General features: G+C 38.2%; 1 protein-coding gene across 1 annotated transcript in view; it reads right to left on the bottom strand.

Moving 5' to 3' along the window:
* camta1a (calmodulin binding transcription activator 1a) overlaps window positions 1-24375 on the bottom strand; it is a 443175-nt gene that overhangs the window by 188813 nt on the left and 229987 nt on the right. The window lies entirely within an intron of this gene.

Here is a 24375-nt window from a genome sequence, read left to right as displayed (position 1 = left end):
GGGTGGGGTGGGAGAGGAAGAGAAAAGTTAGTGCTGAGGGACGTTTTCGGCAGAAGTACAAAGAAGGCAGATTCAAGGCAGAGAGAGAAGCAGCAGTGCTCCAGTGGCTAATGCTTCACATACTTGTATACAGGTGTTCATGGCCATGCAGAGTTAAAAAAAGGAAGCCTTAAAGTTACCATGAAATGGTATTTGAAACCCATATTACCTCTGTAATGAAACTTACCATTCTGCTTCATAAATTTACATATTCCTTGCAGAATCTGCAATATGTTTAGCATTTTTTAAACAACAGAAAGCATATATATGCTTTTTTAGAATATACTTAATGAGTTGCTTTTACACTACAGTTCAAAAGTTTGGAGTCAGTAAGATTTTTTTTAAAGGAATGAATACTTTTATTCAGCAAATAAAGACAATACTACAAATAGACATTTATGGCCCTATTTTAACAATCTAAGCGAATGGACTGAATCACATGGCGCAGGTGCACTTAGGGCATGTCCGAATCTCCTTAGTTTAGCTATGGAAACATGGTCGGTGCGCCAGGCGCATGGTCCAAAAGGTTTGTACCTAGTTTCTTAATGAGTCATGGGTGTGTCTTGGGTGGAACATGCAATAAACCTATCAGAGTCTCATCTCCCATTCCCTTTAAAAGGCAGGAGTGCTTGCACCGTCGCTGGATGTGAAAATGATAACTACGTTGGGCTGAAACTAGCAAAAAACTCTTGCGTTGCGCCTATCGTTGCACTGCGCTGGGGGTATGATAGGAGCCTTAGAATGTTACGAAAGATTTGTATTTCAAATAGATGCTGTTCTTTCGATCTTTAATCAAAGAATCCTAAAAAATATAAAGCAGCATAACTGTATTTAACACTGATAATAAGAAATATTTCTGCAAATCAGCATATTAGAATGATTTCTGAAGGAACATGTGACAGACTAGATTGATAGCTGCTGAAAAATCAACAAAACACTTCCTTTAAATTGTAATAATATTTCAAAATATTACCATTACTCTATTTTTGAACAGATAAATGCAGCGAGACTTTTTACAAAATGTTAAAAAATCTTAATGACCACAATCTTTTTAATGGTAGTGTATGTATAGAATAATTATGATTTCAGAAGTATAATGATTTCAATTAATTATTACCCCACCCCCCCCCCCCACCCCCCTTATTTAAATCATATTTAATTAATCTCCACTGAATGAGATAATTGTGGTGGACTATTAAAAGTCTGCTGGGAATTACTTTTGAGGAGCCTTTTTGACCGGGATGTAAAAGCTCTTCTTTATGAACCAACACTGTAAAAAAATGACCGTGATTTTAACGGTAAAAGACTGTAAAAATGCAACGACAGAAAGTTTCCGTACTATATACGGTGAATAACTGTAATAGATCTAATGGTGCATTTAATGTAATTGTATGCTAAAATATTGTTAAATTTACAGTTTTTGGAAGTGAAAAATAACAAGTCATTGCATAATTTACAGTGAAAAACCATAAATTGGCATTCCCACAATTCCCTGCATGACACTTGACATTTTTTATGTATTTTCGCTGAAATAACTCTATTTCTTCTTAGTTTTTTCTAATCAGTTATGTACATTAGGGTTTTATGTTACATCTAATGTTCACTGTAAAAAAAAAAATCCCCGTAAAATATACGGTAAAAAAAAACAGCAGAAAAAAAAAAAAAAAAAAAAAAACTGTGGTTGCCAGAACTTTACCGTAAAAAAATATGGTAACAACATTTAAGGTTTTATGGGACAGCTGTCTATTTTACAGTTCAAAACCATATAATTTAAAGGCTTATATTGTAATAATAATGGTTCATAACTATTTATTTTACAGTGCACTTTTAAACTGCATTTTACAGCCAATTTCTTAATCTGTAATACATAAAAAATAACAAACATAAAAATACTTAATTTGTTAACATTAATAAGTATCTTTTTTAATAATTGTTCTTGGTCCTATTGTGCACAATTTTTAAATACATGTTACAACGATAACTTGGTCGGCCTGGTAACCTGCACAGCTTTTGTTGGTCAACACAGGAAACTCATTATTGCATTTTGATAAAAGACAAGCTTTTTAATATATATATAAATATAACATAGACCAATGAGCTGTTCACATGAAGACCAGGAAAGTGTATTAAGAAGGTGCTGGTTTTGTTAATCAACAGCAAAACAGCTATTCAGCATTTTTTATTCCCCTGCTGTAGATTATGTATCCTTTCTAAAACGTGTTCAAATAGGGTTAATTTTCCACCCATGTCAGCTTTAAATATACTAAAACTTGGCTTTGTTTGTCGAGGGACAGAAAGCCTTATATATCATATAGACCTACGACCAACAGCGCCTCGCTGATGCAAATGAGCAGCGAAGCGCATCCTGTGGGGAAAACATGCGCGAGAACATCCTCAACTTTCCATTCATAATTCATTCTCACTTTACCATCCCACTGCCCTTTGGTTGATAATGATACCGTGAACGTATCTGAAGAGCTCCCAGCTCGCTTCTCTTTATGACAGTACACATGTTTCCCAACAACTAATAACTGCAGAGCGAGAAGGCATCGCAAGAACACACATTTGTACTCGGCCGTGTGTTCGCACACACATACGGCATCTGCGAGGGCATGCAAGCTCAGTAAAAAGCTACAGGCGCACGCATTAAGGTGCATCTATGGCTGGCAGAGTCTGGCTAGGTCCCAGGAGGCTGCTGTTTTGTTGCATGCGAGTTGGGAGTGTGGGAGTTCAGGCGCTTCAGCAAAGTCTCAGCCATGAAACCAGCTGCTGTTAGCGTCTGTTAGCCAGCCATCACTTTACCCCAGCATGGCAGCAAACACATTATATTCTATCTCTCTCTCCTCACACACACACAAACTCCCCACCCAAACAGCCCTGCCTCTCTGGAAACGGCAAATCATTGTCTGCATGCATTGTCTTGTTTATTTTATCATTTCTTTCTGGCGCAGATTTATTTATAATACTGCATACATCAGTTTGCAGCGGAGCTCATGGGGCGTCTTGTTTATCTTGCAATTGCTCATCAATCATTTCCGGGGACGAGTCTCAGGGGCTGATGGGGCCCCTCTCTCCCTGCACTGTGGCCCCTGACAACACCTTTTAATTAGAGATGCCAGTCAAAATCTGTCATGCACAATCCTCTCTCGTTCTCCCGCAACCGATTTGTCAAGTGCCATAGGTAGTCTGTTTGCCCATCTTGCTTTCATTTCCCGTTTTTATAAAACCACAATTTGTCATGTTCTGACCTTAACACTAATTAATTCTGCTTCTAATCCCATCTCCTATCTCTCTCTTTGTTTCCCATTCTATCATGTCATCTTCTTCCTGATGCTGCTTTCATTCAACTCGCTGGGCTCTTCTGTGTGAATGTCATTCTGAAAGACTTCCTGCTGCACCGCATTCATTCTCTCTCTCTTGGTTTCTCTGTGAGCTTGGGACCATGTCGGCGCTGTTTAAGTCATTAATCTGCTCTCTGTGATGCCTGCTGTGGGATTGAGCCTGAGATACAAGGATAGGAAGTGGAATGGAAGACATTGGAGGAAAGAGTTTGCACGTTGAGTTACACTAACCTAATCAGATTTCACTCCAAAGAGAAGCAAACCCACACATTATAATATAGCAAATCTATATTCTGTCCATTATTTACACATTATGGGGTATGTCCACATGGAAGTGTTCTTTCATTCTGTTTATGTTATTTTTAAATTGTTTGTCTATGTGCACATGGCTGGTTAGCATGACTCCCGGTAGCCCCTGCTGTATCTATATCATCTGGTTCTAAAAAAGCATCTTTTTTCACTGATGGATGTCTATTCTGACAAATTGTCCAATATAAACATGAAAAATGTATAAATCCTGCAGACTCCTTTTTTTATGATTTACAGTTTACACTGTAAAAAAAATCCCAGTAAAATTTACAATAAAAAAACGGCAGCTATGGTTGCCAGAACTTTACCGTAAAAAATACAGTAGCAATGTAAAAAAAACAAATCTGTTAAATTTACGGTAAAATAACGCATTTCATTAACTGATATAATGTTAATTTACCAATCTAATTAAGTACTACTATCTGTTTTGTACCTTTATAATACACTGACAGTCACCAAACACAGTGGTGATAAGAGTCACATGATGAATCAAAGTTCATCACAAGCAGATTTTCCACAAGCTGAGGAGGACAATACTAATATATAGAAGGTGCACACAGTGTCATTCACACACACACCAAACACCATCATGGTAACATGCATGAAATTTTAAAAATGCAATAAACATTAATTTAACAACATTAGATGTAACATAAAAACCTAAAAAATGAGAAAAACTAAGAAGAAACAGTTATTTCAACAGAAATATATCAAATGTGAAGTGTCACGCAGGGAATTGTGGGAATGTCAATTTACGGTTTTTCACTGTAAATTTTACAATGAATTGTTATTTTTCACTTCCAAAAACTGTGAATTTAACGGTATTTTACCGTAAGATAATTGTACCGTTAGATCTATTACAGTTATTCACCGTATATAGTACAGAAACTTTCTGTAAACCAATTGACAGTTTTTCACTGCAGCATTTTTACAGTCTTTTACTGTTAAAATCACGGTCATTTTTTACAGTGTAGACGTATTTTTTGTAGATCTATTCATGTTATCCTGTAGAATCTGAATTAGTGCTATTGTTCATTTGGGTCGAGAATTAGATTTGTGCTTTCTTTTTGAATATTTTCTGATAATTTTGCTTGTTTTGTAAGCCAGAGGAAGGCCGATTTAGCCAAAATGTTGCTAATAAAATTTTTAATGATGAAAGTTTGAGTAGTTTGTGGGATTTTTTTGGACTTTTATAAAATGCAACTACAAATGATTTGTGTGTACAAGGAAAATACATCAACAAAATGAAATTTCAAATGTTAACTTTTGCTATGCATTATCATACATTAATTTTTAGAAAAAGTTCAGAGTGGGAAATACTAGTGTTTTTGTATTTGAGTATTTCAAAAGTAGAAAAAAACTGCAGTACTTCTAGGAATAGTAACTAGCGAAAGCCTGGTCATGAAAAAAAAAAAAAAAAAAAAAATGTCTGGGCTGCTCCATCTAGCTGTTTTTAAAAGAAAAATTGTTTGCTCACTCATTTACTCAAACTTTCCAAAGAAATACAGGACACTCCAACCAAAGTGTTTGCTGAGACCACAGACACCATAAACGTACCTAAAGAACGAAAAATAAAACAAACAATAATATCTTACAATAGATCCTTGTCTTACACAAGGATGAGTAAAGATTCTGCCATCTCAATCAAAAAGCTTGTGGAATTGTGGTGAGGCTCATAGGCCAAAGGTCTCCATACCTTACTTATCAGCAGAGAGCACAAGTTACCCAATGTTGCTTTTATCCACTCAAAGACCTTCCTAAGGCACCACTTTTCAATTTGAGGGAGTTGAAGGAGTGTTTGGCCATTTTCTGTGGAGTGAGACGGACTGCGGGTCCGACTTGTCTCACCCTCTGTGTACATAAGCTATTCAATTATACTTATCAGAATTATACATATTTATATGTTGCAGGGAAATGCCAACTACTCTGTTATCAAGGCACCATGACAGGAGGCCATGTGTCTCAGAGGCCTAAACGTGACAGATTAATATGGAAATGCAGGAGGCCTTTATTCAGAACAACTTACCGTGATTCAGTTTCAACAGGTTAGCTGAAAGAATAATAAGCTTTGGCCTTCAATCTGCACATGGGCTCATCTAGAAACTCTAGAGGAACTTAATTTACCAAAGCTAATAGCATTCACAAATTTAGCTTAAAGGGGTCATGATTTTTTTTCCCTGAAGTACACACACATAAACACACACACACGCAGGTTTGTTTTTGTGAATTGCGGGGACATTCCATAGGCTTAATGGTTTTTATACTGTACAAACCGTATTTTCTATCACCCTACACTACCCCTACCCCTAAACCTACCTATCACAGAAGAATTTGCACATTTTGTATGATTTATAAGCCTTTTGAAAAATGGGGATACAGGGTAATGTCCTCGTAAGTCACCCTCTCCTTGTAATAACTACAGTATGTCATACCCATGTCATTTTACAAATTTGTGTCCTGATATGTCACAAAAATGCATGCGCACACACACACACACACAGATATATATTCAGTTTGGTGACTGCCATCACAGGAACAAATTTCATTTTAAAATTAAAAACATTTACAAAAAACTTACTGACCCCAAACTTTTGAACTGTAGTGTAATTTTATATAATTTTGTTTTTACTCTACCATTTTTACTTGAACCATAGAATTAAAAGAAGACCCTTAGAATTATTTGACTCTTTCCACAAGATACAATTCCACTTCCTTTGCAATGCCATGTGCTGGTGCTAGAGGTCTGGGACCTGGGTTTGGGTCAGTTCTTCTACAGTATGTATCTTCTGGTTTGAGTTTATATCGAATGAAAAAGAAATGATTCAGGGGTCAATAAGCCTGTGCAGACCTATATAGTGTGTGAATGAAGACTTTCGTGGGTCAACTATTTTCTTAAAGTAATTATGTTGGAAATTTATACTGAAGACCCTTAGAATTATTTGACTCTTCACGTCATCTAGTCTAGCAATTCCATTTCTCGATCCTAATCACTCATCTCCTTCTCATCATTTCCTGTCCTTTCTCCACTATAGTACCAATAAAAGTGTCAATAAAATAATAAAAAAATCTGTACTAAAGCAACACATCTTCCCCTCTCAAATTCCAAATGAATGTGTGAAAAGGTAATCAAATAAAAATTCAATTTAAATTAATGTGGGGGGAAAAGTAAAGTGTGATGACAATGTAACCAAGAAAACCCTTTCACTTTTTCAAATATAAAATGTAATCCATAGACAGTGCTACTCTAAAAAAACCTCCATTGGCAAGAAAATTTCTTGACTATACATTACAAAGACCCAAAAATGAGTTTTTGGGCAATACTTAAAAATGTATGAATTTCGATTCAGAAATATGTCTCCAGATGCGACTTTGTTTGATATTTTGTGAGCACTGTGGTACACTTTCTGTTATAATACTGAACAATGTATCTATTGTTACATCATTTTATACCCCAAAGTGAAAAGTTTGGCTTAAAGTGTGCTTTTGCTATCTTGATGTAAAGTAAATGCTGTTTGGTTGGTTTGATATTTTCTTCTCTAATGCAATAACATTCATACATTTTTAATTGTGGCTTAGGTTTCCAAATATGTTTTGTGGCTGCTGTATAGCTCTGATCGTGATACAACCAAAAGTCAAGCATCTGAATTATAATTGCTGTAACTCCTGCGGAAGAAAAGTCATCAAAACGCATTAGAGAGGGTGAAATGTTTGGCTGGGTGATCTAGTGCTACAAAAGGAGCAGACCAGGCAGCTTCTCTAAAGTGCTACAATTCCCTTGGAAAGAAGAGGCCGTTTGATTAATGCAACACTTGTTGTTTTTCTTTGCTCTCAACCTGTGAGTATATGTGTGTGTGAGTAAGATAGAAAGCAAGTGAGCTTTTGAAGATCAGGGAGGTAAGCAGGCTGAAGCCAAGCTCCACAGGAGGGAGTGAGCATGTGCTGTCATCAATTACCCATCAGGCTTTCAGACACCACTTCTAATGGCCAGCTACCACCAACCGACATTTATACAAACATGGACACCGATACACACACACAGAGCCACTCATGCTAACATATAATGTGCACCATAAGACCAGATATAAATTATATGCATGCCCAGATACTCGCTTTCTCACAAAACAACACACATAGCCTGAATGTGAGACACACACACAGCTGCCTGTCAATCTCTACTGAATCAGCATTCAGCATAACATACCCCCAAGTCATAATGACAGCCTCAGGAAGAGTGATGCATCACAACCTTCTACACATACACACATACACAGTCTGGCATGGACTTTCCACAAGATACAATTCCACTTCCTTTGCAATGCCATGTGCTGGTGCTAGAGGTCTGGGACCTGGGTTTGGGTCAGTTCTTCTACAGTATGTATCTTCTGGTTTGAGTTTATATCGAATGAAAAAGAAATGATTCAGGGGTCAATAAGCCTGTGCAGACCTATATAGTGTGTGAATGAAGACTTTCGTGGGTCAACTATTTTCTTAAAGTAATTATGTTGGAAATTTATACTGAAGATATTTTTGAACAAAAGTCTGAAGGTCTCATATGATACATTTGTACTTTACGAACATGGACTGAACAGAGGATATTGAAACTTTACATTCACAATTTATATTATATATATATATATATATATATATATATATATATATATATATATATATATATATATAATATTATATAATGATCAAAAGTGGCAGTAAAACTTTTTGTACACTGTTACAAAAATATATTTTTCAAATAAATGCTTTTATTTTTAAGTCGAAAAAGTAAATCACAATTTTTCACAAAAATATTAAGCAATACAACTGTTTTCAACATTGATGATAATAAGACATGTTTCTTGAGCACCAAATTTGCATATTAGAACGATTTATGAAGGATCATGTGACACTGAAGACTGGAATAATGGCTGTTCAGCCATAAAACTCAGCTTTGTATTTGTTAAAATTTCACAATATTAAGGTTTTTAACTTTTTTTGGATCAAACAAATGCAACCTTGCAAAAAACTGTGCTGACCCCAAACTCTCGAACAGTAGTGTATAGTAATGCAAAACTTAATTTGTGAATTTCATGATGTGCAGATAAGCAGACAAAACTATCAGAAAGTGATGGAGGCATAAATATAAATCTCTAATAAAGCCGAAATACGAAATGTACGAAATACATACATCTGCATGTACACATCTCCCTGATGTTTTTCTCTATGAATCTTACACAGCACTTACACTATTCACTTTCTCATCAACACACACTAGAAGTCCAACTTGCATGTATGATCAACGGTTTGTTTATCAAAGTATGTCATATCCTCAGCTACATTCACACACAATCACACCAAGGAATGCAGGGAAGGCAATGTTACACAGTGAATGCTGAGTCTGACCTCTCTGGCAGGTAAGTTTAAACATTCTTCCTTTCTCTTCTATATCTGATTGCCTGAGAAGCGATGCCTGTCCCTTCCAGCACAAAACAGATGTTCTAGGTATGGTTATCACGATGGGAAAAAGCCAAGACAATTTAAAAAGAATATAAATTACAGTGATTCGCACAATGTCTCGCCCCTCCGAGACCTATGGGTAGGATAAGAGATGATGGAGGGGAGGGGACTTGGTGCTTTTATCTGTGCCCAAACAGCCACGCAGAAGGAGAGTTCAGCTTAACAACTGTCACTGATGATGGGATGGCTGATATTCAGATCTGAGAGAGACAGATACAGACAGATAGAGGGAGACTGCAACAGTAACATATAGTCATGATATCACGGTTTCTATAGTGTGCAGTGGTTGGGTTCCAAAGTAAATTTTCAACAGTAACAACAGTAACTAAAGGAGGCGGTTCTTTGCGAAAAGTTAATTAAGTAATTTTTTTTTTCTTTTCATTTTCATTTTCATCTCCAAGCCGTAAATGAATGGGAAACATACTTCCAGATCTAAGGCCACTGAAAAAGTAGTTGACGGGACTACACGGTTCTCCGTTCAGTGGTGCACGGTGTTAGCGAGCAGGCCTGCTGGGCTGTTCTATCTGTTGAGGAATGACACTGCTGTAGCCAGCTTTAATTAAAGCTTTTGAAGAGCAGGCAGGCGTGCATGAATAAATCACAGAATAGGCTGGCATCAAAGCATTGGTCGATGTGGCTCGGGAGGCTGTGTCGGTGTGGGGTGGGCGCTACATTGGCCTCATTCTTCAAACTTGCCTCACTCACCCTGTCCAGCACCTCCCACTGGGAACCAAATTCATTTCACTTGACTGTTTCACAAAATGCTCTCAGAGCACTCTTGATCTCAGAGGACTAGCAACAATAAAATGGTACATGGGTACACATTTATGGTTATTCAAAATTAATTAATTGCACAAAAACAAACAAACAAAAAACTATTTAAAATAATAATTAAAAAAAAATGTAGAAGTCAGCATTTTTCCCTTTATTTACACTGTAAACCCTAACACTCAAAATAATTCACTGGTTTAAGTAGGACAAATTTAAATGAAACAAATTAACTTATATGAGTATTTAGCACTTTCTTTTACTTTCGAGTTCACAGAACAGATATATTTTAAGTAAAATTAACTGTTTGATTGTTTTGAGTTTTATGAACTCATTTCTTTTCATTTAAATGAACAAGTTTAACTGAAACTGGGCTGGAATTTCAATTTCCCAGCATGCTTTGCCCATGGCACTCGAAAGGGAGAGTAAATGTTAAAATTAAGTGTTATAATGTTTTTTTTTTTTTGTGCAAGAATAATGTTAAGTGGGAGATTTGGTAGCGATTAATGTTTTGCTATGCTAATTTGGATAATTTCTAACGTTTTGGAGAGTTCCCATCATGGTGACAAGTGGTGCATGCAATTTGGTTTGAGAACAGGTATATTAAATGTTTTATATTGCTGTACTCATTAAGCAAGTGCTATACCATGCTATTGCTAACATGCTAGCAAATTAGCAATTTAACATTTTCTGAATTCTCTGCTTGTTATAGCCAGCTAAGTTTTCACTAATAAAAATGTTTATGTTGAGATTACGTGATAATTTTAAGTTAAATGTATGAGTAATTAGTTTACTCAAATATTTCAATTTAATAAAAATTAAAATGTATGAGTACAAAATAAAAATCTGCCAGTTCTACTTCATTAAACTTTGAATTTCTTATTTCAAAAATTTTGATGTAACCTTTTTTTTTTTTTTTTTTTTTTTTGAGTTTTGCCAACTTATTCAGGTTTACAGTGTATGGTTTACTAACTTATGACAGGAAAAAAACATGAAGGTGGTACTTCTGATAATATATAAAAATTTCTTACTACGAAATTTCCATACAAACCACTGGCCGATACATAATTTCTTCATAATTAATCACACTAAATTAACACATTAAACTGACAGCCCTAAACCTGATTTTTTTTAAATTATTATATTTCTATCCCCAAAATGCACTGCACAAGCTCAGTGTTATTTGTTAATTTTAATGAACTGAGACTGCATGTTTTTTGGGGGGTGCTTTTAGTGTTTATAGCTAGTGGGATTCTTGTAAATGAGATCTATCTGCTGCTCTCTTCTGGTCTGAGCATGCTGTTTTCTGTCTGATTTCCTACAGCCAGTACTTATTATGACATTTGGTGAAGAGGATACTTTGTACTATCAATAAAACATGGGTGTGGGGGAATTGCTTACTGCCTAATTTCATGTAGCAGCTCGCAAATATCTAAACCCTCCAGAGCTTTTTTTTTTTTGCGCTCCTGCTAAGAATAGCCTCGCAATTAAATCTAAAACTGCCATGGCAGTGGATACCTCACAGAACTGGAATAGGCTAGAATTTTACCAACATTTCTGTGGTGCTGATTTGATTATGCCTAAAACTGCTTAGTAATGAGTCAAATGCATATTCACATAGACTTTCCTGCTCTATGTTCATTCTCTGCTGCTTTTCTGGTGGACATGTTATACATTAGCACCATATGCACAATTACCAAGATTTCCTCCAGGAATATCTACAACAAGAAGTGGAGCGGTCTGTGAGTCACTGTGCCAAATGCCTATCCTCAAATGACATCAAGTCATTAGTGGAACTAGAGTGTTTTTTTTCTTCTTCTTCTTCCTTTTCTCATTTCCAGCAGAAGGAAATACCAGTGCATGCATTGCAGCAACAGAATGGCATAAAAGTTTAAAGTAAATTGTTTACTACTGGCGTGCATGACAATAAACACAAAGTGATATGTCTTTGCAGAGTGTAGGTTGTTAAAGATGGTTAAAAAGATAATAAAACAAGAAGCACCAACCGCAAATAAGTATGCAAATCAACATAAGAAAGAATTTCAATTGCAATTCAATATGCAAATATTATCAGGGGTAATTCTAGGATTTCAATATTACTCTAAGGCATACTGTAAGGTTAATGAATGTATGTCACAATTAGCTGCTGGGTACTAATACTGCTGGAACTAATAATGACTCTCTACTAATGGTTAAAGAGTCGGACTTGTAACCCGAAGGTCGCAGGTTCGAGTCTCAATACCGGCAGTAAATGTAGGTGGGGGGAGTGAATGAACAGCGCTCTTTCCGACTCTCTAACTAATGGTTAGAGGGTCGGACTTGTAACCCGAAGGTCGCAGATTCGAGTCTCAGTACCGGCAGGAAATGTAAGTGGTCACTATGATGAAGTATAGCAAGTGTAGGAAAAGTGTCATGATAATCTATCAATAAATGAACACACCATGTCCTCTGCTGCAGACGTTGACGCTGCGCTGCTGCGGATTGAACACACTGAATAATAGATATTAAAAGTTTATTATTCATTATTATTCATATTCATATGAGTTTTAAAGGGGACTGAGGCCATCAAGAATTTGAGTTAATTGCAATTTTTTTAAAGGGGCTGGGTGGAAATTTAGGGGGGTTGAAGCCTGACTGTTGAACATTCCAACAATATCAACAGTATTTCAATAGAATATTTCACTCTTTATTCTTAAATTTCTTAAAGTACAAAATTTACAAACACCAGAAACAGCATCGGATAAATTGGCCCACAAAACAATGTATGAATTCAGCCTTACAATGTAAAGAAGAGAAAAATACAAAGAAGAAGAAGAATTAGAATAATCAGGAGGAAAAAGAAAAATAAGCTAGGAAAAAGAGGAAGAAGCAAAACAAGAAGTAGAATAAGAATGAGAAGGAGAAAATAAAAACCAGAAGAAGACCAGAACCAAATGTTTCAGGAATATATTGTGCTGTTGTGCGAGCACTGTAAATATATTTATATAAAGTGAAGGTAAACATCTAGAGACTGATCTCAACAGGAATGCAGCCTTAAATGGATAAATTCCAATGTCTCAAACGTTCTCAACATTACTGATGACAGAACAGACAGGCCTTTGGCCTCCAGTTAGATCAAGTGTCAAACTAGGCTTTATGGATCACCTGTGCATGGCCTTCACTCAGAGCTGTGTCCATTCTACACTGCTGACCAGAGCCATCGATCCCTCACCCTACACATTCAGACAGCCAACTATTGATGGCCTTATGATTCATCTGATATGTAATGCTGCAAGAAAAGTGAGGTAAAAGAAAGAAAGAAATAAAGAAAAAGAAGCAGTTTTGTGGCTATAGTCTCAGATGTATAAAGCTCAAGTGAGTGTGGTTGTATATAAGAGACTGTAAGATATGGTGCATTTCTGTCTGGAGTCTAAGGTCATCTGGAGAAGTTACAGATGACTTGTATCTCTGTCTGGGTGGTAGAGCGAATCAAAGAGTCTATCTCACCTTTCACCTATCAATCATGCCCTCCTGCACGCCCCACAAGAGATTCACACTTAATTGGAGATCAGGGATCAGCGCTCAGTCAGTGGTGTCTCACTTGTGCACAAACAAACAGACACACATATACACCTATCAGAACATTGCGGGATTGTTCTATAAGAACAAAAGCCATTTTTTCAAGGATGAACTGATGTAAATCACTGTGAGATCTACAAGGAGAGAAAGGGAGAGACACAAACCTAGTGAGCTGCCAACATATAGCCTGTTCTAGTTCTTTAGTTCTTAATAGTATTTTATTGAATAATTGATCAGCCTATTAAAAATCTTACTGACCACAAACCTTTGAACGGTAGTGTATATAAGACATATAGTAATATTGCTAAAGCATATTGCTAATGATGCATTATTCATCTTCATTATTGTTGACAAAATAAAAATATTTACTTTGTCAGTAATTACATTCACAAGATAATAAAAGAGAGAAACAAATACAGAAATAGAATCTCAAATCCACTGCCCGTCTGTACTTTCATGTAACACATCACTACATTTTTCTGAGAAAAGAACAACCACACCCTCAGTCACCCACAGAGTGTTCTGCAACAAATTTTAAGACAGAATCAATGCTGACATGTGACAAAAACTGAAGAAACTTTGCACATACTGTGCTCTTCATTGTCTCTCCATCTAACTTTCAACGAATGAGTTCTTTTTTGTGCTATCACAGCTCTAGTACAGAGAAGCACATTTTAACAGCCCCACTGAGAAGCCCTGAAATTTGAGTTTCAAGTCTCCTTGGTGGAGAAGAATCACACAGACGCCTACCAGGCAATGGGCTCCCTAGCTGGATGCCTTCTCTAGCTTTCTTAAAGGGGCAGTTCACTTAATCACAAATTTCCATATGTTTGAATAATGTATCATACAATATTTTGCATGTAATTACTGTACAATTAATGAGTCTGGACCTTTCAAGCTTTAAAAGCATCAAAAGAATAATAAAAGTCATAAAAGTGGTCTGTATGTGCACAATATTTCAAGACTTTTGAAGCCATACATGCATGAAAGGAGGAGTGACATCGGATTCATGAACTGCCTGAACTGAACGATCTGTTCATGAATCAGACTGATTAGTTCAACTCAATGACTCACTGATTCAGTCACATCAGGTCTCAAAAAACAGCTCACTGAAGGGGAAGATTAACACTCAAAGTTTTTCCACACAAAGCTATCAAAAGACTTCAGGTAATTTACACCGTACAAGTTGTAGCATTTCTCCGAAGAAAAAAGTTTGGAACAGCATGAGGATGAGTAAATAATAACTATATTTCCTTTTTGGGTGAACTATCCCTTTAAATAAACCAATATGTGAAAGAGAGAGTCAGCATATGTGCATACGTGAGTGAGAAACAAGAATGTGTCCTGCATCAGAAGCACAAGCTCAGCAGTTGGACGGCCTTATGCAGCCTTTGGTCTTGGCATCTTCACCTCTGGCCTGGGAGCGAGAAAGGTTGCTTTCCTCCTGCCTGGGCTGAAGTCTCAGCCCTGAAATCTGAGCAGATGAATGATGGAAATGCTTGCTTTTGGATGAAACCATGGGCTGTGGAATTAAACATCCTTCCTTGACATTTAGCCCTGCGCTCCACACGCCATCAAGCACACTGGCGGAGGCATTGTGGGAATGCCAATTCTCGCTCCCGCCAACAAATTAGTTTAGTGCAAGAGATGTGTGTATGTCTGTCAGTAGTGCAATGCACAGTTTAAGGGGGAAACCTGTCACTCACTTGTCTCTAGAGGGAGAACAGACGAGAATTGGAGATTGAGAGAAGGAAAGAGTCAACTAATGAGGCTGAGTACAGAGAGCAAAGAGAACGCCATTCCCATTGTCATGTAGAGGGGAAGGCAGTGAAAGTGACAAAGGGGGCCAGACACTTTAAGACTGTCATTAAACTTTCCCCTGGCTGCATTTTATGACTGCCTTTGTGTGTCGGAGGAGAGGGGCATCGTAAAGCAACGCTTTGTCTGGTTGCAATCGATTTATTTCCTTCGTTAGGGCCATGACATTGCCTGCTTATGATGTCCTCACGCACACTGTAATTATACAACTGTTCCCGGTTTATTGACAGAACTTTTTTATTTTAATTAGGCTTTATTGGTCACAGGAGCAAACGACGGTGTGATTGGGGATGATCAATGGTGGATTTATTTCGGGAAACAATACAGTGTTGTAGGGATGATGTATTTTTGTAGTCCAAACCTCAGAAAAGTGTTAGCATTTAGCACTTCCGGTTCTACTGTCCTGAAGCCAATGACTTTTTTGAATGGGTTTGTGATTAAATGCTTGAAATATAGTCTATAAAGTTGTTTTCATGTTTTATTCTATGACATTAAAAACAACAGTAATACCACCTTGTGATTTTTTTTCAAAGCTTTTAAAGCGGGACGTTAAATATTATAATGTCAAACAGGTAAACTCATTTACTCATAGTTTCTTGCAAACTATACTACTCAAATTTTCAGGGATTTTTCTTTTTAATAAAGAAAGTTGTCTGAGTTGTTTAAATAATGAGAGATAATAATTGTCAGAAGCCTAATGGTCATGACTGCACGCGACTGTATAGACCGTATAACTATAACTGTATAGTCTGTATAAGCCTACGTTTAGCTTTTTACATCTGGCAATTGTATTTAGGCTTCATAAAAGTTGTGTTTATTTGTGAAGGTAATAATGATGAACAAAAATCATAGACGTTTGTTTGTCACAGAGCTTTCTTTCTGCAATAATCCAAAAGCCAATGGAAAAACCCTGTTGGGTCTTTGTCGAAGGAACAAGGTGGCTGCTAACTTCCGGGTTAGCCTACATAAATATTTCATTGCTGCACTCTATGAGAACCGGTTATGGACCAGGCTGGCCTTGAGGGGTACAATGCAGCTTTATCAGTCAATGTTTATATTCAAAAAAAGACCCCTGGGACCCCTAGTCATAATAATGGTGTGTTTGTGTGTGTGTTTGTTAGTGGTATTGCAAGGAGGTTTCGCACTGCTGTGTGTGAAGGTGACCTCAAGGGGGGAAGAGGCCACCTGCTTGCTGGGATGGGGTGACAGCGGCCCACCTGTCCTGACGGCGAGCCACAGAACCCCCATCTGCCCCCCGCAGGACGTCTTCTCCCCCAGGGCTCGCTGACCGCCACTGTCAGCCTCTCCTGCAGGCCGGCCGCCTGTCCTCCACCTGACGCCCAGCAGAGCGAGGAGCAGCGGGACTCGCGTCGCGCTGCTTAGCAGCAGCATTGTCACTGCACTGCCTTGAACTCTCAGAGCCTTTAAGCACACAGTAATGATGAGTCATTTATAAGGTGGGAGCTGAGGTTTGATTGAGCGGTCTGAGCATACACACCCTGGTAGGAGGTTTGTCTGTGGCCAGCCTTCAGATACAGCTCTGCAGGTGTCTGGTGTAGCTATTTCTCTACTTTCAGTAAAAACTGAGCAAATTTCAATGCAGTCAAGCTGGATTGCTTTTCCCCCTCTATTTCTTCATCTCATGCTCTTCAGGCTCATGCACAGCTGCCGACTTGAACTCTGTATCATTATGGGTCACTTTGAACTGTTCACTCGTTCTTTTGACTTTTTTGCCTGTAATTTACAGTGTCAAGTTTTTTTTTCTTCTACTCAGGCCCCAATTTGAAACAAGAAACACCACTCCTCCAACATTATAATCTTTTAGTCTATCTATGAATGCTAATCAGCATTGTTGGCACATAAAGCTGATGAATAATGGAAAAAATGGATTAAATGTTGGCACATTAAACTAGTGAATAATGGATAAAACATTATGTTAAGCATTCCTATTGAAAAACCATTCTGGAAAAAACATTAACAGTATTTTCTTTCAGCTTTATATCACAGTATTGTTGAATAGTGAAAAAAGTTAAACTTTGTTATTAAAGAAAACAAGAAAAACATGAACTGTGTTCTTTCAGTTTTTTTTACTCTTCTGTTAAACAATGATAAAATGTACATGCTTCATTAAAGAAAATTAAATTGAATGAACCTTTTGTCACAAATCCTATATTGTTCTGTGTACCTCCTGTGTACGCATACAGCTTATATATATATTCATATATCATTTTAATTATAGAAAATTCCAGTGACATTTTAAAAACTGTTAAAAAACTAATGAAATTATGAAATAAAAATATATACAAAATAGTTATTTTCAATATTCACCAGACAGAAACATACACCTAAATAAAAATACAGTTAATTAAAATAAATAAATGAATAAATAAAACAAAACAATGCATCAGTATAATGGGCCAATTTTAATTTTAACCTTTTTTTTTCATTATTCATTATTAGTATTAAATTATTTGCCATAAACACTGATCAAAAATAAATTCATAAATAAAGAACCACAAGACTACAGAGAGACACACATACCATTCTCCTGAACAAAACGGAGGGAGGGACAAGAAAGTGGTAGGCAGACAGAGAGAGAGAGATTGGAGCAGCAAGCACTTCATCACACATATTAGGGAAAATGTGCAATGTTTTTGTCTTAATCTGCTAATTCTCTATGTACAAACAAGTCAAACATTCAAATATTGACCTTCACTAATTTATCCCTGGCACTGCTGCATGCTGATCCCTACAACACAGTGTTTCTGTAATCAATCAGGCTGGGCTCAGGCTTTATTTCTGCTGCTGGCTGTGAAGAAAGTGGATGGAGCCCTAGAAGTGGTTCTCAACTGGGGAGTCATGACCTTTTCTAACTCAATACATTGTTGGGCCTACCATAGTAATTTTAACACATTTCAATGTTTGATTTTACAGACATTTTTTGTATATTTTTGTAGAATAAACAATTTTTGGTACATTCTTGGGTCAGATTTTAAGTTACAGTTTGGTACCTGAAGCAAAACCAATTGAGAAAACCATAGCCTTAGGCTACTATCCTCTTCTCTTCCCACTGTTTTGTATGATTGCCTGTTGAATCTGTGTGAACCGCTGTTAGCCTGGCTGGCTCTTTGTAAAAGACATGATGATATCTTTACCCATGCAGCAAAGACGTCACAGGGAGAAGCTGATTAACTGCTCCACTGCCCAAGGAGCTCAACTTTAGCAAAGCTCTTTCAGAGATCTGAGAAGTGAGAAGTTAACCCTTTGAGAGAGTGGTTTCTCTATTATCTCGGAGAATACGACTAGACTCCTTCAAGGACCCCAGAATTCAGAGCTGATCTCGAATTGCTAAAACTGCCAGTTTCCATAGCCACTTTTCCATCGTCGGGCCAAACCATTCTCGTTGCTTAACCATTCCAATCCATGCCGATCTGGCCTAGCTGATACGGATATGGTTTCATTTTCCAATGTGGGGCTGATAGTGGAGCATTTTGAAATGCTTCGGTTTATGCCTGAGTAATGCAAGAGTTTACAGATGGAATGAGTTGCAAGTAGCGACCGTGTTATGGAGGATGATCAGATATTTCTTTTAATTTTATTATTAACTTGAGTTTACTTTGCTGCTTTTGCAGCTACAGAGAAACTGGTTGCCAGGCAACAGACAAGTGACCAATCCTGAGTGACGACGTCACTACATACATTCTACCTGCATGGTTCAGCATGTATAGCTAACTGTGCTGAGAATTCCGGCTGAGAACAATTTGTGCCGCTCAGAACCAAGCTAAATGTAAATTTAATTGGAACTGTTCCTCAAAATTCTTAGAACCGTTCGAGTCGACCGTAGAAAGGTGGCTCATGTGTCCAATTCTAAGGGTGATTATTACGCAAAAACAAATTTCTATTACTGTTTTTGATGAATTTGTGAGTAGCTTTCCTGTGTAAAATCAATTAAAATTTAAAATCACAAATTGACAGGGAGTGATTTCTTCAATTCTCAATTTGCAGAACTGTCCAACCCAGCCCCCAAGTCTCTGGGCCCTTCTGTTACAACAGTCTTTGGAATATTTTTTTGCTTATGTTTTTTTAAAAAAAAAAAAACTAACCCTAAGAACAAGCAATAGTAATAGTGATGCTTGCCTTCATCAAATGTGTAACAGCAATTACAATAAATGATTATTACCATACGAGTTATGAGCTCTCTTCATAGAAATTCTCATTGCTCAGGTGGCCCATCTTTGTCCAGATCATTGCGAGGAACAGAATGAAAGCGAAGCGATAAAGAGAGAAATGGGGACTCAAGTGCAGGGCCTTTGGGATGGAGCTGTCCCCTCCGGACTGCTTGAATGGCAGGCTGCACTCAGTCCTCCCCATGCTGCTCCATTTGCTAGGATATACTCTGATTTTACATCCGAGTCCCCAGAGCAGCAGAAATCCAAAAGAGCCTGGCCTGTTCGAGTTAGAATAGCGCTTTTGCCACTAATGACCACCGTCGGCCCTTAGACCCTCCACAAAGGAAAGCACAACACTACATCAGCAACTTTCACTCAAAGCCATTCCTCACACGGGACCAATGAGGCGTCCTCTCCAGGGGCCAGCCATGTTCTTTGTGGCCGTCTTCTGCTGTTATTTTCCTGTCCACTGTGAATTGTTTCAGAGTCCTTCCTATCTGCAATATTAATGAATGATTTGCATGAGTTTAGCCACAGTAGTTATTGTCTGCAGTGTATTAAGCGGTTGTTTTAGTGAGGGCTGAATACTGTGACATCACACTCTTAGTTTCTCTGCTCTGCAGTATTGGAGAGCAACTAACTCCAAGTCACAATGCTGTATTATTTTTCTGTACTATTGTAGCTAATTTATTAGCTGTCTGACCAATCACTACATGGCTCATCCTGTATTGTCAGAAATAGTAGAGAGTTTTGACAGTGGTGAAACAGTATAAATGTCCCTCCCGTGTCAAAGTGAAAGATGGTTTGATAGGTGCCAGAATGAAAGGGAATTAAAGGAAGCATGTCAGATATGGAGTAGCGGTGAACTGCAGACACAGAGTTGGTGCTCCAATGGGGAGTTGAGCAGACCTGATCTCATTACTGTCAGACACACTTTGTCCCTTTAGGGTGCAGGTGACCCCCGTCACCGTGCTCATGGTGCGTACGGACTGGGCTAATCATTCAGTTTTAATCACCAGGATATTCGCTCTTATCCACTCTCTCTCACCCATCAGCCCCTCTGCCTGGCTTGGCCTCTGCCAAGGTCCAGCTCATTTTATTCTAATTGCCTGCGCCCTCAGCTGAGACTGATTTGCCTCATTGTCCTCATCCTTTCTCCATATTTTATCCCCCCTCTGTCGCTTTCCTACCTTTCCTACTTCTCTAGTATCTTTCAGTCTCTACCCCTTCACCTAACGTCATTGTCCCTCTTTCACGTCTCTGGCCTCTCGTCTCTCTCTACCGTTCTCGCCGTTCGCTGTCATTGTGATTGTGACTGTGTTTCCAATTTTCTCTGCTCTCCCTCCTCCACTGACCCTTCATTCCGGCGGACAGAACAAATAGCCTCTGCGCTGCCTGACCACAAAAGCGCGATGGCTGACTGGCGTGCTTCGCGCACAATGATGTGAAAAAGAAAGGCAGTCTGGTTCTATTAGGTAAACCTGACGCATTAAGCCAGGGGCTTGTTTGAACCAGTCACGTACAGCGACAAAAAAAGGCTGCACAAAGGCATTGAGAGACTCAGGACGCTGTAGAGGAAAGCCTGTCAGGAAAGGTGGGGGCTCACTGATGGCGCTAATGTTATCAGCACACACCTGCATCCATCCCAACAATCACTTAAACGGCAGAGCTCAAAATCATCCGTCACACTCTAATGCAGGCTGAGGTTGGCAGATCGAGACCTGTTTAATGTATGAATTTCTCTGAACGTGTTTCTAGCTGGTCCCATAACCTCATGCTAAGGGATTTAGCAGAGAGGTCAGAGTTTGGCTGGTTACTATGACCTTCTGCACCCCTGCTGGAAGATACTGCAACTACACTGCACAAAAAAAGAGGGGACTAAGGATTAAGGCATTTTGCTTTAACATCTGTAACTACTTATTTTAAACTGATATAATTTCTCAATTTTTTCTGCTATAAATTAGTTTTAAGAACAAATCCCTAAACTGTAAATTTTGTGTAAAGATTTTGCAAAAACTTTTTGTTCTTCTTTTATCAAATGGAATATATACACCGATCAGGCATAACATTATGACTACTGGCAGGTGAAGTGAATAACACTGATTATCTCTTCATCACACCACCTGTTATGGGGTGATATATAATAGGGGTGTTCCTGGTCTGCAGTGGTCAGTATTTATCAAAAGTGGTCCAAGGATGGAACAGTGGTGAACCGCCGACAGGGTCATGGGTGGGCAAGGCTCAATGATGCACGTGGAGAGCAAAGGCTGGCCCGTGTGGTCCGATCCAACAGACGAGTTACTGTAGCTCAAATAAATTGTAGCTCAAAGTTCATGCAGGTTCTGACAGAAAGGTGTCAGCTAGAAACTGCATCGCAGTTTGTTGCGTATGGGGCTACATAGCTGCAGACCAGTCAGGGTGCCCATGCTGACCCCTGCCCACCACCGAAAGCAGCAACAGTGGGCATGTGAGCATCAGAACAGGACCACGGAGCAATGGAAGAAAGTGGCCTGGGGTCTCATTTATAAAACTGTGCGTAGGATCCCTACTAAAAGTGTACGTAAGCGCAAAAGCTAGATTCTGCGTACGCACAAAAAAAATCAGAATAATAAAACAATGCGTACGCCAGAACCTGCGCACAAATCCCTTTATAAATCCCAGTCAGCGGAAGATTGTGCGTACGTGCATCTCCACCCTGTCTCCTCCCCGAAATAACCATATATGGAGCTTACAACGCCTAGTTTTACTATGCATAACCTTATCTGCATATCATTTCCATACACGTTCCCAACCACGTGACACCATGGTTAACACATTGGAAAATATTAGATATGGACTATAAATGCCATTTGTGCCACACATTATATTGATAAAGATCATCCAATATTCTCTTTATGTTTTAGAATAAATATATCAAAATATCCATAAAAACAAAATTGTATAAAATACTTCAGATAAAGGTTTTAGGATAGAGTTGATTCATTCATTTCCACTGGCCAGATAGTATTTTAATGGTTTTAAACAATTCAAATCAAATTTATGCAGTTTTGCTGATGAGGTGAACATATCTTTTAGGAAGTTTATAGGCTATTTTTAGTGGAAACAGATCGGACTACTTATTTATTGCAATGTAAATACAATTGTCTGACTCTGCGCGTCACTGACAAAGTATTTTAAAAAGAAAACATGCAAATCGTACAGTTTTCGTCAAATTATATCCTTCAAATACAGTAGTAACTATTTGAAGATCCTTCACACGACATCAACACCTCCTGCAGCTGCAGTTATACAGTAAGATATTATCATTGGAGCTCTTCAAACTGGACAACGGACCGTTCGACCACCGAATCCAGCACTGTCTTCCATAATATCTAAGTTAAGTGTGCATCACTGATCGTCATTCTCGAAAAAATATTTTTTCATAACATCTGCAGTTTAGTTTAAAGAGGAATTATTGTGCTTCCAGCGCTCCTTACTGTCATTAAAACAGCGTGTCACTGGAAAAGTGATCGAAAGTAGCATATCTACTATCTCAATTCATATCACTTTTGTCTCCAGAATGTGCATATGCACAGTTCAAAGTTTGCTTAAAGGTGCGCACATTCTTCCGTCAAGTTTGTTTTTATAGATCACAACCTTTGCACAGGAACTGGCGTACGCAAGTTTCCAGACCCATTTTGTGCGTTCCTGCGCAAAGGTTGTGATAAATGAGACCCCAGGTCTGACGAATCATGTTTTCTTTTACATCAGGGGGATGGCCAGGTGCGTGTGCGTTGCTTACCTGAGGAACACATGGCACCAGGATGCACTATGGGAAGAAGGCAAGCCGGCGGAGGCGGTGTGATGCTTCAGGGCAATGTTCTGCTGGGAAACCTTGGGTACTGCCATCCATGTGGATGTTACTTTGACACATACCACCTACCTAAGCATTGCTGCAGACCATGTACACCCTTTCATGGAAACGGTATTCCCTGGTGGCTGTGGCCTCTTTCAGCAGGATAATGTGCTCTGCCACAAAGCAAAAATGGTTCAGGAATGATTTGAGGAGCACAACAATGAGTTTTAGGTGTTGACTTGGCCTCCAAATTCCCCAGATCTCAATCCAATTGAGCATCTGTGGGATGTGCTGAACAAACAAGTCTAATCCATGGAGACTCCACCTTGCAACTTACTTAAAGGATCTGCTAATAACATCTTGGTGCCAGATACCACAGCACACCTTCAGGGGTCTAGTGGAGTCCATGCCTCGATGGGTCAGGGCTGTTTTGGCAGCAAAAGGGGGACCAACACAATATTAGGAAGGTGGTCATAATGTTATGCCTGATCGGTATTTATATATTATATAGCAGCAAAAAAGATACATAAAATGTTGAACAAATTAAAAAAAACATAAATAAACTAAGAACTCTTTAACTCTCTAACATTTAGGTGAAGTTGAGAGTAAATATTATGTATCAAATTAAACAAATCTGCTGATTTTGATGACACCCGTTCTATAATTTAACATGCACTAACCTGATCGTAAATAAAATTATAAACCACAAGTGAATGCAGTATTACAACTTGCGCTGTGTATAGAGTCTCCCGTATATCATTCTCCACTGATGGCCATTGAAAAGCGGTTGAATTCTGGGTACTTTTTTTCTTTCTTTATCGTATAGGTGCTATTTCAGCAGTTCCCAATATGAAATACACTTGAATTTTATTATTAACGGTCTTGTCATATTATTAGCACTACTGATGAAAGACAACTGCTGTTGATATGGAGAAGTGGTGGATTTAGCCTATCAAGCGTCTGAGTGCTTTCTTCCATTTGATTAGCACTGATTGTAAATGAAATGCTAGCTGGAGTGTGATTGAAAGGT

Source organism: Chanodichthys erythropterus, chromosome 20, assembly GCF_024489055.1.
Source record: "Chanodichthys erythropterus isolate Z2021 chromosome 20, ASM2448905v1, whole genome shotgun sequence".
NCBI lineage: Eukaryota > Metazoa > Chordata > Actinopteri > Cypriniformes > Xenocyprididae > Chanodichthys > Chanodichthys erythropterus.
This window is presented reverse-complemented; position numbering and strand designations above follow the sequence as displayed.